The 20,438-nt window shown below is 38.3% G+C and overlaps 1 protein-coding gene across 4 annotated transcripts in view; it reads right to left on the bottom strand.

Annotated features, from left to right (window-relative positions):
- ntrk1 (neurotrophic tyrosine kinase, receptor, type 1) overlaps nt 1-20,438 on the bottom strand; it is a 223,849-nt gene that overhangs the window by 168,403 nt on the left and 35,008 nt on the right. For all 4 annotated transcript variants that reach the window (XR_009817612.1, XM_061983098.2, XM_061983101.1 and 1 more), the window contains 2 exons: nt 7,906-8,134; nt 4,342-4,427 (listed from right to left, as the gene is read on the bottom strand). The gene's annotated coding sequence lies outside the window, so the exon portion shown is untranslated. The remainder of the gene's footprint in view (nt 1-4,341; nt 4,428-7,905; nt 8,135-20,438) is intronic.

The following is a 20,438-nucleotide window of genomic DNA, read 5'->3' as shown; positions in this document are numbered from 1 at the left end:
TACCCACCCACTCTGTGCCCTATATAATCCATGGTATGTGAATGCTCCCATTAAAATCTCCTGACGATTGAGGGAACCCCCCCTCATGAAACAGGCCTGTAGAGATGAAATAGTCTTCATATATACACATACATACATACATACATACATACATATATATATATATATATATATATATATCATTGACGCCAGTCTCTTTGGGTTGTAAAATGTATTTTTATCATTAATTATGTTATTTTTATCCATCAATGTACATTAGCTCAGGTTATTTATGCACACCTTAAAACATTAGAGTGTTTGTCAAGAAGAATTTCAAACAAAGGAAAATACATTACTGAAGCATGAAGACATTGCTGGAGAACTGCCAATGTGCTCTTAAAGCGGCAAAGAGTGTTAAAGAGTGGAAAAACAAGTTGCCTCTATATTAAAGCTATTATCATATATATCTGATGTATGACACCAAAAGACTTACAAAGTTTGCGAGTAAAAAGATATGATCAAAATAGTATCAATCTCACAGAGAGGAAGCCAGTCCTGTTATTTGTGACATAGAGGAGGAACCACAGATCCCTTCCCCATCAACAACAATGCTAATCAAGCAGACTAAGTGAGAACATACAACGATTTACTTTGGGAAAAAATTGTGATCCACAACCTTATATTTTTGATCCTGAACACAAAGATTAGATTGGATTAGATTTATTGGTCCCCTTGGGGAAATTCATTGTCACTGCCGTACATTTAAACACTAGACATTACACATCACACAAAAAAAAAATAACAAAAAGACATCATACATGACTAACACACATTTACAGGCTTGTCAGACAGGTCGGCCGGGCCTGCTGTTAAGGGCGGCTATAGCTGCAGGGATCAGGCTTTTCCTGAGGCGGGCCCTCTGGAATTTGATTGTTCTGTACCTGCGCCCTGAAGCAATAAGTTTTAGAAGCCGAATGCTAAACGGATGTAGCTTTATTGTGACACTATAGCATTAGCACCGATGCTAAGAGCTAAACATACAAACTAACTTTAATAAAACATAATAAAACAAACACTTACTGTAATATTTCCACTCTCTTTGGGATGCCGACCGACGGGACGCTGACATAATTCCGTTTATATGAAGATTCAATCAAAATCCTCACTAAGGGTTAAAAAAAAGTTGCTGCAGGAAGCGTCTTTTTGCCCATCTCTGGGGATGTGAAAGTGGACCAGCCTGTCGGTCCATGGCCACATTTGTTTATAGGTGAGAGATGCATGAATTATAATCTAGAATTTACTTTTAGCAAGTTTGAGACCAAGAAGAAGCAGCCGCCGGCTCAGTGTGTCAACAATAGCAGCGTAAGCTAGCATGAGCTCACTGCTTTCAAAGTGCCGCTAAAATAGTCCGTCTGCGTTGGCGCTTATAATAACAATATCACTCATATTTGGCTAATTTTCAGGTGACGACATGTAAATGGAGTATTTTTGGCACTTTCTGGATGTTTCTAGAGAGTATAATGAGTGCAACAGGGACCCTCCATCTGTTGACTCAATTGTTAGATATTTATTTATCATTTAGAATGCATAAAAAAGTCAAACATATGTGTTCTTCTCTTACATAAACATTGTTAATGATAAACAGCACATATCTTTAACATTTTGGCGTATTTCCAGTATGACTGATCTAATAATAATATGGTCAGAGTGCAGAAGTGTTACTACAGTGACGTAGAATCTACGGAAATTGCCGAAAATATACGGAGCGAAATATTCAAAATAGCCCACTGAATTTGTGGCGTTTTGTGATGTTTAGACGGTATTTTCACATACTTTGTAGATTCTAAATCCAATAGGATATGGTTTAATGCAGTGTTTTTCAACCACTGTGCCGCGGCACACTAGCATGCCGTGAGATACAGTCTGGTGTGCCGTGGGAGATTATGTAATTTCACCTAATTGGGTTAAAAATATTTTTTGCAAACCAGTAATTATAATCCGCAAATGTGCAATTGTTGAGTGTCGGTGCCGTTTAGAGCTCGGCAGCGTAACTGTGTTATACTCTTCCATATCAGTAGGTGGCAGCAGGTAGCTTTAGACTAGACCTACACTTTAGACTTCCTTTTTATTGTCATTCAAATTTGAACTTTACAATACAGATAAGAACGAAATGTCGTTGCATTAGCTCATGGTAGTGCAGGATAAAATAGCAATAAGGTGCAGATATAAATAAATAAATTACTGTACAGATAAATATATTGCACTTTTGCATATGCATCCACGTAAAGCTAATTGCTTTGTTGATGTTTGTCGTGATCACAACATGCAGACGGCAGCGGGAGGCAGCGTGCAGGTAAAAAGGTATCTAACGCTTAAACCAAATATAAACAAAAGGCGAGTGCCGCTAAAAAAAAACATTGAAGCTTAGCGATGGCTATGCAAAATTAAACTAAAACTGAACTGGCTGCAAAGTAAACAAAAACAGAATGCTGGACGACAGCAAAGACTTACTGTGTGTGGAGAAGACGGCGTCCACAAAGTACATCCGTACATGACATGAACATCAACAATGTCCCCACAAAGAAGGATAGTGTCTGCACAACTTAAATAGTCTTGAGGGCTAAAACAAAGCAGGTGCAGGGAATATCGTTCAAGGAAGACATGAAACTGCAACAGGAAAATATCGACAAAACAGGAAAAGCCACCAAAAATAGGAGTGCAAGACAAGAACTCAAACACTACACACAGGAAAACACCAAAAACTTCAAAATAAGTCACGGCGTGATGTGACAGGTCGTGACAGTACACCTACTTTGAGACAAGAGCTATTGTGACGCATGGTTGGTTATTGTTTGAATTTATATCTAACAATTGCAAGAACAACTTTTTATTGTCAATATCGGCTGCCGAGTTTAATTTTTTTATGTTTTCTGCTTGTGGCGTGCCTTGGCATTTTTTCAATGAAAAAAATGTGCCTTGGCTCAGAAAAGGTTGAAAAACACTAGTTTAATGGATACAATGAAACACAAATAAGAATATAAAGTCAAATGTTTACACTCTACTGCTATTTTAAAAGGATATTTTATGCCAAACCAACTTTACTTAACGATTGGTGTTTGTTTTTGGGATCTGCAAAAGTCCCGAATATTTTAAATCCAACCCTGTAGGCATGGCAGAAATAATCATAAAACAATCTTGCCTTCCTTCATACTTCCTCCTAACGAGCCAATTGGTATATGCTCAATTTATGGAAGAAAATTTAATTGCGCGAGTCCACCATTGTCGTCAATAAGTTCCTTCTTTTTCTCTATCCTCTTGTTGTGGGGCAGACTGGCTCGTACGTGCACATGCATACTCCACTGTTGCCATTTCTAAAACAAAGTAGGGTGTAGTTCTCCCTTATATCTGTCAGTAGACTCGCGATGGAAGCACTAAAAATGACAACATAGCTGACGGGGAGAAGACGCTGTCCAAATGAAGGCACATAAACCATTAACCTGTAAATAAAACCTATAAAATAACTGTAAAGTATTTTTTCAATTAAAGTATCCATTGATCTGATATCATAATTGGATAAATAAAGTATAACATTTTGATTTGAACACTGGAAAAATAACATGCATTGGCTTTACCGCTTCCCGAAATTTGACTTGAAATATGTTTAATTCCATCTTTCATAAACTCATGTTAAACTCTTCTTAGGTTTATTCTTATTGTGTTATTTTATTCATTGCTATTATTGCTACTATTATTCTCTCGTCATGTTTTTATTGATTTATTAATGTATCATTTATACATATTTACATAAATATATACAAATATGCACATACATACACATATATAAACATATACACATATATACACATATATATATATATATATATATATATATAATGTATACACACATATACATAAACACATACGTACACACCAAACACACACACACACATATATATACATATTATATATATATATATATATATATTTATATATATATATATATATATATATATATATATATATATATATATATATATACACACACACACACACATATATATACATACATATATACATATATATATATATATATATATATATATACATACATACATACTGTATATCTATATGTATATATCTTTATATATCTATATATATATATAGATATTTATACAAATGATGCCCTCGGCTACGCCCTTATATGGTTCACAGGAAGTTACATCAACAGTGCTGTCAAATAGAAACGCAACAGAATAAATCCACTTGTTTTGTATCCCAGAATAGTTGTTATCTCTACAGCAACCACTAATGTCCAAACATGTTGTAATATGAATTGTTTTGGTTATATTTCTCCTTTCTTACCTGAAGGGAGCGGCGAGGCAGGTAGACAGGAAGCTTTGGCGGACATGTCCCGCAGCAAGCATTCATCGCGCTGAGACCAGACTTTTCTGGAAAAAGATGCCAAAGAAAAATCATTTCACTACCTTTCGTTCAGTGGCATCCCTTCTAGGAACACACATTCCCATTCCCTATGTCCGCTCCTGTCTCTTGTCAATGACAAAGTAAATTAGAATGTGGATAAAAAAAATGTTTAGGTTTATTTTTGTAGCGATGTTGGGGGGGGGGCGGGGTTTGGTGGTAGGGTGTATATTCTAGCCCGGAAGAGTGGGTATTTGTTCTGTTGTGTTTATGTTGTGTTACGGTGCGGATGTTCTCCCGAAATGTGTTTGTCATTCTTGTTTGGTGTGGGTTCACAGTGTGGCGCATATTTGTAACAGTGATAAAGTTGTTTATACGGCCACCCTCAGTGTTACCTGCATGGCTGTTGACCAAGTATGTCTTGCAGTCACTTACGTGTGTCTGCAGAAGCCTCATACAACATGTGACTGGGCCGGCACGCTGATTGTATGGTGGAAAAGCGGACGCGACGACAGGTTGTAGAGGACGTTAAAGGCAGTGCAATCACGGCACCCCCTTAATATTGTTGTCCGGGTTAAAACCGGGACAAATTCGGGAGAATGGTTGCCCCGGGAGATTGTCGGGAGGGGCACTGAAATTCGGGAGACTCCCCGAAAAATCGGGAGGGTTGGCAAGTTGTTGCTAGGGCGGGATAGCCATTCAAAGAAGGTGAATTCATTAAAAAGTGCATGTTAGATTTTTTTAAGAAATCTTTTCTTGCGGCCCAGCCTCACCCAGTTTCTGCATCCAGTGGCCCCCAGGTAAATTGAGTTTGAGACCCCTGGTCATGATTAATAAAAATGTAAAACTGTGATTAATCATGTATAATCTAAATTTAAAACTGTGATTAATCATGTATAATCTAAATTTAAAACTGTGATTAATCATGTATAATCCAAATTTTAAAAAGTGAATGATTATGATTATTCCAAATTCAAAATTGTGATTAATCACGTATAATACACATTATAAAATGTGATTCATCATGATTACTTGAAATTCTAAATTCTGATTAGTCATTAATAATCCGAATTCAAAATTCTGATAATCATGATAAATCCGAATTCAAAATTCTGATAATCATGATTAATCCTAACTAAAAAATTTGATTATTAATGTAGAATTCAAATTTCAAATTGTGCTTGATCATGTACAGTAGCATCTAATATTTAAAATTGTGATGAATCATGTATAATCCAAATTTAAAATTGTGCTTGATCATGTACAGTATAATCCAATATTTAAAATTGTGATTAATCATGTATAATCCTAATCTAAACCGGTGATGAATCATGTTCAATCCATATTCGAAATTGTGATTAATTTTAAAGGTGCTATGTGTAATAATGTGGCCAGAAATGGTACTGCAATCACAGTCAAAATTCTGTAGTCCCCTCCCACTCTCCATGACTGAGGTTGCCAGATACGCAGCCGATTACGAATCCTACACCAATGAACTTCAAATGGCAATCGACGAGTCCTACACTGTAGGTTTCTCTTGTTTATGCTTCCTGCAAGACGGTTTCCTAAGTAATTATGCCACATTTTACTAACGTCGATTAGCCAAATGTATTTGTAAAGTTACGCAGCAATATTTTCGTCAGGAGTCGGGACAGATTGTTGGCATTACCCTGCTAAAATGTCTAGTTTGACCGCATGGACCACCATCGAATTAATTATATACTGTATAATATATATCGTATAGGCCTACTGTGATGGCAAGCCAAGGCCAACACTAAAATTACCGCCACATTTCGTTCAGCATAACTCCATGTTGCATCCAACCTGACGCACTGCATTCTCTTCCATGTACGCACATCACCATCTTTCAGTGCAGAGCGTAATTCTATGAGCCAACCCAGGTTACGCATAAATCATATAGACTACTACCATGTCAAAACATGTAATACATTATATTGTGCCAAGCAAATACCACCCCATATGTGCCTGATGCACATACAGTACCAGAAACCGCAATTAGCCGTGCTAATGTTGGAAAGCATTGCCTCAGCGTATCGGCATATTGACAACTAAATAGGCACTGACACTACCCTTATTGACGTAGGTTTTATTTGTCGAAAACATACTTTTCCCTGTCAGTTGGATGACACATCGACATACAGGCTAACGGGCATAATTTCCCCCGTTAGCCTGTATGTCGATGTGTCATTGACCGGGCTAGCATGCTAAGCATTTGTTGCACAAACATACTAGCTTTGTTAGACAAGATTATAGACTGCATTGGACAATATAGTTCACATACAAAATGTCCATTTCCATGTATTACAAGTAATAAGAAAACGTAAATGCCTTACTTACCTATCAAGGAGAAAATTTGCAAGTTTGGCATCAGATGAAAAAATATTCTCCGCCTTCAATCATCTTCATCTTTCAAAGGCATCCCCGATACAAATCCTCGTTTTGTTCCTGGCTTTGTCATGAGTTGAGAATCATAACGAAGCCTTTTAGATTTACTAAGGTCTGACATGTTTAGTAACTTTACCAGTGGCAGTAGCCAGACGAAGATGGCGGTGCGTAACTGGCAACCTGGATGTGACACACTCACAGACTTTCTAATTGATCAAACGGTGGAGGGCGGGGCATCAAAATGAAAACAATAACAATATTTTGAGGCTGTAAATCTAATTTTTAAATGAGCATATCCCACCTGAAGTACTGTTATCAGTTTTAGAGGTATTCGAAAAGAACATGATTTATTATTGGCTTTTGACATATCAGGTCCATTTAATGATGACTTGACATGAAATTATTACATATGGCATCTGTAAATCATCCATATTCAGAATTGCGATTAATCATGTATAATAGGAATTTAAAACTGTGATTAATCTCAATTTAAAATTGTAATTAATCATGATTAATCAAAATTCAAAATGTGTTTAATTATCCATAATCAATATTTAAAACTGATTAATCGTGTATAATCTAAGTTTAAAACTGTGATTAATCATGTATAATCAAAATGTTAAACTGTGAATAATTATAATTATTCCAAATTCAAATTTGTGATAAATCTTGATTAATCCAAATTTTGAGATTGTGATTAATCATTTTATAATCCAAATTTGAAGCTAATAAATCATGATTAAACCTAATTCAAATTTGTGATTAATCCTGTTGAATCCATATTCAAAATTAGGAATAATCTTGATGAATTCAAATTCGAAATTTTGATGAATCTATTTTTTTTTTTAATTGACAGTACTACTTATTACACAATTATTTGTTATAATGTATTATATGTTTTATACTAATTGATGGATAACTTGCTTTGAAACCATAAACCAGGGTGATGAGCAAACACAGGACTTATTTCATTTTAAACATATACATTAATATTATGTTTGTTTCATGATCAAATAATATTAAAGTCAAAACCTATGCAAATGCTACGTCAAAACAAAAACACACATAGCAATAAAAAAAAGAAGTGCCTGACTGACTCACATTATTTCTCGGCTTTGGCGAACCACAGAAAGGATGTGGCCCCCGGGCCTCGAGTGCGCCACCTGTGGCCGTGATGGCGAGCCGACGGGTCACGTGGCAGATGCTTGACAAGATGACGGCAGATGGAGGAGCAGACAGGCCGTGGCAGATTGTGGCGGTATTGACCATGGAGCGGCTCAATAGCTGGCGGCGAAACATTATCCGGCGCTATCAGGTTCTCCCATGCCGTCTACAAAAACAACACAGGGTGGAAAAAAAGGTTTATTTATTAGCGGCGGTCAATACTTGTCATGTGCACTTGTAGGAGGGGAAGAATATGACGAAACAGAATATCAAGAAATGAGAATATAGAAGCACTTGCACTTTTTTCACTCCTCCTGTGCCATTTTTTGGCGGAGCTCGTGTACACATGGGGTGCACAGCTTCGCTTGCACTTTCCTTTCACCCCGCCATACCTCCATTTTCTCTCCCCACACGTGGGTGGGTGTGTGTGTGTGTGTGTGTGTGTGTGTGTGCGTCTTTCGCTCCTGTCAGTCCACTTAAGGGCCTTTGGTTTCAGAGGAGGCCATTGTGTTTCCTCGGTCGCCTGGCAACCGTCACCAAGGCCGGCGCTCCATTGTTGCGGAGGCTGAGCACCCCAATTGCTTGCTGCCTGTTTCTACTTTTCCAAATTGTGCTGTAATTTTACAAAGTGGCGTTTGGGCATTAGAGAGAGCGGTGGAGGGAGGCCAAGGGAGGCGGAAATTGGGGTGTGGGTGGGGGGGCCTTCGTTTGGTGGCTGCACACATTTGCCACATAAACACTAAAGAAGCATTTAGCTGATGAGGACAAAATAAAAACATTCGACTTATAGACAGTTTTTAACCTATACTGTGTGTGCGCGTGTGTATACAGTACATCATGAGCACCAATACACGCATCAAAAATGTTCTGAGCAGCTCTCAGTGTGATGCACTATCCACTGTACTACCACTACTACCATGAAAATATTGTCCACTTATTCATTATTATTAACAAATATAATAACGATACGTTCTACCCCCAAAATGCAACATTTTAACAAGGAATGTATGAATGATATATATATATATATATATATATATATATATATATATATATATATATATATATTAGGGATGTCCCAATCCAGGTTTTTGCACTTCCGATCCGATACCGATATTGTTTTTGCATTTCCGATCCGATACCGATACTGACCGATACTGGCCTATCCGAGCATGTATTAAAGTTTAAAGTTATTTAGCCTACTTAGTTGTCAGAATCATGTTGAAAAGGGTTTTAGTACTCTTGATAACAACTAGCCAGCTGAATTAGGGGAGTTTGAATAATACACAATGGTTGGTAACAAGAAACTGACCTGTTTATTCAAGGATAAACACAAAATAGACAAAATTATACATGACAAACAGAAATGGCATCATTGAACTAGGGCTGGGCGATATGGCCTTTTTTTAATATTGCGATATTTTAAGGCCATATTGCGATACACAATATATATCTCGATATTTTGCCTTAGCCTTCAATGAACACTTGATGCATATAATCACAGCAGTATGATGATTCTGTGTGTTTTGATTGATTGATTGAGACTTTTATTAGTAGGTTGCACAGTGAAGTAAATATTCCGTACAATTGACCACTAAATGGTAACACCCCAATAAGTTTTTCAACTTGTTTAAGTCGGGGTCCACTTAAATTGATTCATGATACAGATATATATCATCAGATATATACTATCATCATAATACAGTCATCACACAAGATAATCACATTGAATTATTTACATTATTTATAATCCAGGGTGTGGAGGGGGGCGCCGGATGTAAGTGTCAAAAAGACAGCCAAAAGAGTTTGATATGCGAGCACCTTAGAGGGAGCGTTGCTCGCACGGCTGCGCTAGCATCACAGCTAACGTTAGCCATGCTGCTACCTCTGTGCTGGGAGAGGACGTATACGTATGTGACGTATGACGTGACAGTATGTGACGTGTGTAAGAAGGTGCGCTTGTCTGTCTGTGAGAGGGAGACACAGGAAAGTGTGAGAAGAGCTTGTCGTGTAATGCCAGCAGCTAAAAGCAACTGCGTGACAATTGTGGATGTGTTGAAGGTGTGCTGGAAAATGCGGAACGGAACTTACGGAGCAGCAGAAAAGTGGAATGTATTATTTAAATTGATGCGTTGGAAAACACGGACCGGAGTTTTTTTTTAAACTGGATCTGGATCGGCATTTTCCCATGCCTTGCCGATACGCAATTTTTTCCAAATATCGGATCGGGACATCCCTAACATATATATATATATATATATATATACACATACCGTATTTTCCGCACTATAAGGCGCACCTTCAATGAATGGCATATTTCAGTGGTCCCCAACCTTTTTGTAGCTGCGGACCGGTCAACGCTTGGGGTTGGGGTGGGTGGTGGGGGGTATGTTTTTTTGTTTTTTTTTTGGTCATAAAGAAATACAATCATGTGTGCTTATGGACTGTATCCCTGCAGACTATATTGATCTATATTGATATATAATGTAGTAACCAGAAATATTAATAACAGAAAGAAACAACCCTTTTGTGTGAATGAGTGTAACTGGGGTAGGGAGGTTTTTTGGGTTGGTGCACTAATTTTAAGTGTATATTGTGTTTTTTATGTTGATTTAATTAAATATATATATATATATATATATATATATATTTTATTTTATTTTTATTTTTTTAATTTCTTGTGCGGCCCGGTGGTTGGGGACCACTGGCATATTTCAAAACTTTGTTCATCCATTAGATGGAGCTGCGCTAAAGGGAATGTCAACAAAACAGTCAGATAGGTCAGTCAAACTTTATTAATAGATTACAAACCAGCGTTCTGACAACCCTGTTCACTCCCAAAAAGAATAAACAGCTGTTTTATTAGTTTCCTCGAGGTAAAGTCAGTGACGTGGTGTTTTGTTTATCTTTTAACAACAGCAAGGTATAACATGTAGTGCAACATTTATATCACATAGTGGAGGGGAACTTTTCCCTGATTCAATAAACACGTAAAAAACAGTGATACTGTTACGGTAAATCAAACGTTAGTGCAATCACAATATAGTAACACTCCAAATAGTGCAGAGCAATAACAATATATCAATAACTCAACGTTGCTCAAACGTTAATGTCACACAACACAACACACAAAATAAACATGTAAAGCTCACTTTATGAAGTTATTCTTCATCCACGAATCCCTCGAATTCTTCTTCTTCAGTGTCCGAATTAAACAGTTGGGCGGATACGGCATCTAACATCTACTGCGTGACTGATCGTCTTAAATCTAAACTCTGCGTCGTAAGCGTGTCTCTTAATAGGAGCCATTTTGGGGTCTTTACATAAACAAACACATGGAAATCAAAACGGCACGCCTCGCGCAGTCATATATCTTAGCATGCACCGCGCGCTTCTTCTTCTACGGGGGAAAACGAAGTTGGCGGCTGTTTACCGTAGTTGCGAGATCTAAACTTTATGAAACTTAAGTTTAGGTTTGTTGTGGCTCAATATTGGTCCATATACAGGTAAAAGCCAGTAAATTAGAATATTTTGAAAAACTTGATTTATTTCAGTAATTGCATTCAAAAGGTGTAACTTGTACATTATATTTATTCATTGCACACAGAATGATGCATTCAAATGTTTATTTCATTTAATTTTGATGATTTGAAGTGGCAACAAATGAAAATCCAAAATTCCGTGTGTCACAAAATTAGAATATTACTTAAGCCTAATACAAAAAAGGGATTTTTAGAAATGTTGGCCAACTGAAAAGTATGAAAATGAAAAATATGAGCATGTACAATACTCAATACTTGGTTGGAGCTCCTTTTGCCTCAATTACTGCGTTAATGCGGCGTGGCATGGAGTCGATGAGTTTCTGGCACTGCTCAGGTGTTATGAGAGCCCAGGTTGCTCTGATAGTGGCCTTCAACTCTTCAGCGTTTTTGGGTCTGGCATTCTGCATCTTCCTTTTCACAATACCCCACAGATTTTCTATGGGGCTAAGGTCAGGGGAGTTGGCGGGCCAATTTAGAACAGAAATACCATGGTCCGTAAACCAGGCACGGGTAGATTTTGCGCTGTGTGCAGGCGCCAAGTCCTGTTGGAACTTGAAATCAACATCTCCATAGAGCAGGTCAGCAGCAGGAAGCATGAAGTGCTCTAAAACTTGCTGACGGCTGCGTTGACCCTGGATCTCAGGAAACAGAGTGGACCGACACCAGCAGATGACATGGCACCCCAAACCATCACTGATGGTGGAAACTTTACACTAGACTTCAGGCAACATGGATCCTGTGCCTCTCCTGTCTTCCTCCAGACTCTGGGACCTCGATTTCCAAAGGAAATGCAAAATTTGCATGGTTGGGTGATGGTTTGGGGTGCCATGTCATCTGCTGGTGTCGGTCCACTCTGTTTCCTGAGATCCAGGGTCAACGCAGCCGTCTACCAGCAAGTTTTAGAGCACTTCATGCTTCCTGCTGCTGACCTGCTCTATGGAGATGGAGATTTCAAGTTCCAACAGGACTTGGCGCCTGCACACAGCGCAAAATCTACCCGTGCCTGGTTTACGGACCATGGTATTTCTGTTCTAAATTGGCCCGCCAACTCCCCTGACCTTAGCCCCATAGAAAATCTGTGGGGTATTGTGAAAAGGAAGATGCAGAATGCCAGACCCAAAAACGCAGAAGAGTTGAAGGCCACTATCAGAGCAACCTGGGCTCTCATAACACCTGAGCAGTGCCAGAAACTCATCGACTCCATGCCACGCCGCATTAACGCAGTAATTGAGGCAAAAGGAGCTCCAACCAAGTATTGAGTATTGTACATGCTCATATTTTTCATTTTCATACTTTTCAGTTGGCCAACATTTCTAAAAATCCCTTTTTTGTATTAGCCTTAAGTAATATTCTAATTTTGTGACACACGGAATTTTGGAGTTTCATTTGTTGCCACTTCAAATCATCAAAATTAAATGAAATAAACATTTGAATGCATCAGTCTGTGTGCAATGAATAAATATAATGTACAAGTTACACCTTTTGAATGCAATTACTGAAATAAATCAAGTTTTTCAAAATATTCTAATTTACTGGCTTTTACCTGTATAAAGCGCACCGGATTATAAGGCGCACTGTCAGCTTTTGAGAAAATTGGAGGTTTTTAGGTGCGCCTTATAGTGCGGAAAATACGGTATTTATTAGGGCTGTGACTCTTTGGGCACCACATGATTCGATTCGATTTTGGGGGGTTCTGATTCAATTCAAAACGATGCTCTTTTTTCATAACATTGGGAGCCAGTTTTATGATTAACTACATTCCATAGATTAACAGCTGTGATCAATTTCGATATCACTTAAAATAAAACGGGTTTTGTTGAATACAATTCTACCCAAACATTTAATAAAGTCAAGTACAAATAAGGCAACAAGAGAAGTATCCAATACTTGTCTTTTCTAAAGTAAATCTGTAAAGCATATATGATCATCTACATCAACAATATGATTTGTTTGAGTGGATGGACAGGACAGATTGAAAAAATAATTGAAAAAAAAAAAAATACATTGAAAAAAAAAAGAGATTTGATTTTTTTTTTTTTTTAGTAGATTAAGAATCGTAACAAAGAATCGCAATTAATCTGAAAATCAAGTTTTTTGCACTCCTAATACATACCTGTATATATAAAGATACTGTATATATCTACACATACATACATAGACATACATATATATAAAAATCAAATAGAAATGGAAAAATTATATATATATATATATATATATATATACATACATATACACTTATGTATGTCTATATACTGTATGTGTGTGAATATATGTGTATCTACTGTATACGTGTGTGTGTATGTGTGTATATATGTGTAAATATGAATCTAAATAAAAATAATTGTATTCAAAAAATAAATACAAATATATATACCGTATGTGTGTGTATATATATATACAGTATATATACATACACATGCAAACCCCGTTTCCATATGAGTTGGGAAATTGTGTTAGATGTAAATATAAACGGAATACAATGATTTGCAAATCATTTTCAACCCATATTCAGTTGAATATGCTACAAAGACAACATATTTGATGTTCAAACTGATAAACATTTTTTTTTTGCAAATAATCATTAACTTTAGAATTTGATGCCAGCAACACGTGACAAAGAAGTTGGGAAAGGTGGCAATAAATACTGATAAAGTTGAGGAATGCTCATCAAACACTTATTTGGAAAATCTCACAGGTGAACAGCCAAATTGGGAACAGGTGGGTGCCATGATTGGGTATAAAAGTAGATTCCATGAAATGCTCAGTCATTCACAAACAAGGATGGGGCGAGGGTCACCACTTTGTCAACAAATGCGTGAGCAAATTGTTGAACAGTTTAAGAAAAACCTTTCTCAACCAGCTATGGCAAGGAATTTAGGGATTTCACCATCTACGGTCCGTAATATCATCAAAGGGTTCCGAGAATCTGGAGAAATCACTGCACGTAAGCAGCTAAGCCCGTGACCTTCGATCCCTCAGGCTGTACTGCATCAACAAGCGACATCAGTGTGTAAAGGATATCACCACATGGGCTCAGGAACACTTCAGAAACCCACTGTCAGTAATTACAGTTGGTCGACATCTGTAAGTGCAAGTTAAAACTCTCCTATGCAAGGCGAAAACCGTTTATCAACAACACCCAGAAACGCTGTCGGCTTCGCTGGGCCTGAGCTCATCTAAGATGGACTGATACAAAGTGGAAAAGTGTTCTGTGGTCTGACGAGTCCACATTTCAAATTGTTCTTGGAAACTGTGGATGTCGTGTCCTCCGGACCAAAGAGGAAAACAACCATCCGGATTGTTATAGACGCAAAGTTGAAAAGCCAGCATCTGTGATGGTATGGGGGTGTATTAGTGCCCAAGACATGGGTAACTTACACATCTGTGAAGGCGCCATTAATGCTGAAAGGTACATACAGGTTTTGGAGAAACATATGTTGCCATCCAAGCAACGTTACCATGGACGCCCCTGCTTATTTCAGCAAGACAATGCCAAGCCACGTGGTAGATCAACGTGGCTTCATAGTAAAAGAGTGCGGGTACTACACTGGCCTGCTTGTAGTCCAGACCTGTCTCCCAGTGAAAATGTGTGGCGCATTATGAAGCCTAAAATACCACAACGGAGACCCCCGGACAGTTGAACAACTTAAGCTGTACATCAAGCAAGAATGGGAAAGAATTCCACCTGAGAAGCTTAAAAAATGTGTCTCCTCAGTTCCCAAGCGTTTACTGAGTGTTGTTAAAAGGAAAGGCCATGTAACACAGTGGTGAACATGCCCTTTCCCAACTACTTTGGCACGTGTTGCAGCCATGAAATTCTAAGTTAATTATTATTTGCAAAAAAATAAATAAAGTTTATGAGTTTGAACATCAAATATCTTGTCTTTGTAGTGCATTCAACTGAATATGGGTTGAAAAGGGTTTGCAAATCATTGTATTCCGTTTCTATTTACATCTAACACAATTTCCCAACTCATGGAAACGGGGTTTGTATATACTGTACACACATATATACACACACACACACACACACACACACACACACACACACACACACACACACACACACATATATATATACAAACCCCGTTTCCATATGAGTTGGGAAATTGTGTTAGGTACTTTTATATTTATACATATACAGTATATTAAAAAAAAGTTTTCTTTTTATTTATACATTTCTTGTTAAGTGTGTGTATGTATATATATATATACATATATATATACATATATACATATATATATATATATATATATATATATATATATATATATATATATATATATATACATATATATATGTCTTAATAAGGTTATCCAAAAAATAGTGCTCGATACCGTAGTAGAGCGCAATATATGTATGTGTGGGAAAAAAAAAAATCACAAGACTATTTCATCTCTACAGGCCTGTTTCATGAGAGGGGGTTTCCCTCAATCATCAGGAGATTTTAATGGGAGCATTCACATACCATGGTTTATATAGGGCACAGAGTGGGTGGGTACAGGCTGGCGTAGGGGCGTGGTGATTGGCTCATGTGTTACCTAGGAGGTGTTTCCGTCTGTGGCGGCAAGCTGTTACAATTTCGCGGCGCTTGTTGAGGGATGACAGGTCTGGACGGTAAATAATAAACAGTTTCTCTTTCAAGCATAGGTTGCATCTTTTATTACCACTATTGTAAGGTGTGCTGGATGCAAGAATTTGCCATGTTATTGAATATTCAACATTATTGTCTTTGAGGTCCCAAATGTGTTTGCTGAGTTCTGTGGTATTCCGCAGGTTTTGGTTCCTGAAAGAAGCCTTGTGATTGTTCCATCTGGTTTTGAATTCTCCCTCGGTTAATGCTACATATGTGTCGGATGTGTTAATGTCCTTGCGTGTTACCTTAGATTGGTAGACAACTGATGTTTGTAAGCACCCCCCGTTGAGAGGGCAATCAGGTTTCTTTCGACAGTTACAGCCTTTGTTGGTTTTGGAGTCGCTCTGTCCGGGGGCCGACGGCTCATTTGCAATTGTTTTGTTGTGGTTTGAGATGATTTGTCGTATATTGTTCATACAGCTGTAGCTCAATTTAATGTTGTTCTTGTTGAATACTTTTCTTAGGGTGTTGTCTTTGGGAAAGTGTTTGTCAATCAGATTGAGGAATTTGTGTCCAATGTTAGTTGAGACGTTTTTGCTGTATGGGGGGTTGTACCAGATGATGTCGTTTCGTTTTCTGTTCTTTTTTGGCTGGTTTCCTGGCGTGGGTTTATAGGTGAGGGTGAAATTGTATCCGCTTTCATCAAGGGCTTTTTGGTACGGGGGGGTTGCTTGGTCAAATTCAGCTTTGCTAGATGACAGCATCGATAGCCTTTTATTAATTCCGGTAGGTATTCTTTTCGTGGTGGTGGGTGGGTGGTTGCTGTCATGGTACACGTATTGGAGTGTTGTGTTGGATTTCGTGAATGGTTGGTAGCTGTTATTTCTCAGGTTGAAAGTGACGTCAAGGAAGTTGACGGTTTGCTTGTTGGCTTCAATCGTGATCCGTAGGCCGTTCTCTTTGAAAATTTGGCATATGCGCTTCTTGGTATTCTCGCTGCTCCTTGGCGAGGCGCAACACACTGCCAGTCCGTCATCACGGTAAATACCAAGGTTCAGATTGAGGCTAGCGAGCTGGGAGAGGAGGAAACTCCCAACGAGTTCACACGTTTCTGCTCCGTCAAAACTTCCCATAGTGACGTCAAATGTTGCATTGTTCTTTTTTTGCCATGGTGTACTGTTGTGGATGAGAATGGAGTTTTTTGCGTGGATGATGATGTTTCTTTCGTTGCCTGTGATTGAGTCGTAGTCTGAGGCGAAGTCTAGTGCTTGAGTCAGTAGGTCTTGCGTGATGGAAGGGTAAAATTCTTCGATATCAAAGGAGATAAAGTTGTGCTGTTGTTTGTCTTGGATGTTGTTGAACCATTTGATTACTGCTGCTGTATTTCTCCATTGGTTGAGTGGTGTTTTGTCCTTGACATTGAGGACAGGGGTGGACGCCACAGCCAACAAGGAAGCCTTCATCCCATTGAAGGACCACAAACCCAACTTCGCAAATAACCCAACATGCCGACTAATAAACCCAACTAAATCTGAAATAGGAAAAATCAGCAAAATAATCCTGGACAGAGTCAACACAAAAATCAAGGACAAAACACCACTCAACCAATGGAGAAATACAGCAGCAGTAATCAAATGGTTCAACAACATCCAAGACAAACAACAGCACAACTTTATCTCCTTTGATATCGAAGAATTTTACCCTTCCATCACGCAAGACCTACTGACTCAAGCACTAGACTTCGCCTCAGACTACGACTCAATCACAGGCAACGAAAGAAACATCATCATCCACGCAAAAAACTCCATTCTCATCCACAACAGTACACCATGGCAAAAAAAGAACAATGCAACATTTGACGTCACTATGGGAAGTTTTGACGGAGCAGAAACGTGTGAACTCGTTGGGAGTTTCCTCCTCTCCCAGCTCGCTAGCCTCAATCTGAACCTTGGTATTTACCGTGATGACGGACTGGCAGTGTGTCGCGCCTCGCCAAGGAGCAGCGAGAATACCAAGAAGCGCATATGCCAAATCTCCAAAGAGAACGGCCTACGGATCACAATTGAAGCCAACAAGCAAACCGTCAACTTCCTTGACGTCACTTTCAACCTGAGAAATAACAGCTACCAACCATTCACGAAATCCAACACAACACTCCAATACGTGCACCATGACAGCAACCACCCACCCACCACCACGAAAAGAATACCTACCGGAATTAATAAAAGGCTATCGATGCTGTCATCTAGCAAAGCTGAATTTGACCAAGCAACCCCCCCGTACCAAAAAGCCCTTGATGAAAGCGGATACAATTTCACCCTCACCTATGAACCCACGCCAGGAAACCAGCCAAAAAAGAACAGAAAACAAAACGACATCATCTGGTACAACCCCCCATACAGCAAAAACGTCTCAACTAACATTGGACACAAATTCCTCAATCTGATTGACAAACACTTTCCCAAAGACAACACCCTAAGAAAAGTATTCAACAAGAACAACATTAAATTGAGCTACAGCTGTATGAACAATATACGACAAATCATCTCAAACCACAACAAAACAATTGCAAATGAGCCGTCGGCCCCCGGACAGAGCGACTCCAAAACCAACAAAGGCTGTAACTGTCGAAAGAAACCTGATTGCCCTCTCAACGGGGGGTGCTTACAAACATCAGTTGTCTACCAATCTAAGGTAATACGCAAGGACATTAACACATCCGACACATATGTAGGATTAACTGAGGGAGAATTCAAAACCAGATGGAACAATCACAAGGCTTCTTTCAGGAACCAAAACCTGCGGAATACCACAGAACTCAGCAAACACATTTGGGACCTCAAAGACAATAATGTTGAATATTCAATAACATGGCAAATTCTTGCATCCAGCACACCTTACAATAGTGGTAATAAAAGATGCAACCTATGCTTGAAAGAGAAACTGTTTATTATTTACCGTCCAGACCTGTCATCCCTCAACAAGCGCAGCGAAATTGTAACAGCATGCCGCCACAGACGGAAACACCTCCTAGGTAACACATGAGCCAATCACCACGCCCCTACGCCAGCCTGTACCCACCCACTCTGTGCCCTATATAAACCATGGTATGTGAATGCTCCCATTAAAACCTCCTGATGATTGAGGGAAACCCCCCCTCATGAAACAGGCCTGTAGAGATGAAATAGTCTTGTGATTTTTTTTTTTTCCCCACACATACATATATACATATATATATACATATATATATATATATATATATATATATATATATATATATATATATATATATATATATATATATATATATATATTAGGGCTGCAACTAACGATTTATTTGATAATCGATTAATCTGTCGATTATTACTTCGATTAATCGATTAATAATCGGATAAAAGAGACAAACTAAAGTGTTCCTACACTTTTGACAACTTAGGTCGTACACTTTTCTCCATTGAAGCAATAACCTCAAGATGTTTTTCCCACTGAACTATCCGTACTGTTTTCCTGCACCATTTTTCGAATGTTTGCTGCAAAGGAGACGGCGTCGTCACGTGAGCTGCACATGACACATCATTGGCTAGCTTACCTCCACCTCGTGAGACGTAGCCTCAGCGCCGCTGTTTTGTACTTATTTTGATTATTGTTTCTCAGCTGTGTGTAAATGTTGCAGTTTATAAATAAAGGTTTATTTAAAAAAAAAAAAAAATTTTTTTTTTTTTTAAAGCCTCCGCGCATGCGCAGCATAATTCTAACAAATCGATGACTAAATTAATCGGCAACTATTTTTATAATCGATCTTAATCGATTAGTTGCAGCCCTAATATATACATATATATATATATATATATATATATATATGTATATATATATATATATATATATATATATATATATATATATATATATATATATGCTGGACTCTAGAAAGAGGCTCCGCAGCCTCCGAAGCAGAACCTCCAGGTTCTGTAACAGCTTCTTCCCTCAGGCTGTAAGACTCTTGAACGCATCATAATAATTCCCTCAATTCCCCCCAAAAATTGATTAACTCGCTGGAATATAAAGACAATATAACATACATCCATAAACCTGGATGCATATGCAAAAGTGCAATATATTTATCTGTACAGTAATCTATTTATTTATATCTGCACCTTATTGCACTCAGCATCAAGGGTCGGAATTGGGAGTTAAATCACCAAAAATTATTCCAGAGCGCGGCCACGGCTGCAGCTCACTGCTCCCCTCACCTCCCAGGGGGTGGAACAAGGGGATGGATCAAATGCAGAGAATAATTTCACCACACCTAGTGTGTGTGGGTGTGACTATCAGTGGTACTTTAACTTTA

Source organism: Nerophis lumbriciformis, linkage group LG21, assembly GCF_033978685.3.
Source record: "Nerophis lumbriciformis linkage group LG21, RoL_Nlum_v2.1, whole genome shotgun sequence".
Lineage (NCBI taxonomy): Eukaryota > Metazoa > Chordata > Actinopteri > Syngnathiformes > Syngnathidae > Nerophis > Nerophis lumbriciformis.
The sequence above is the reverse complement of the archived record's forward strand: the minus strand, read 5'-3'. Positions and strand labels throughout refer to the sequence as shown.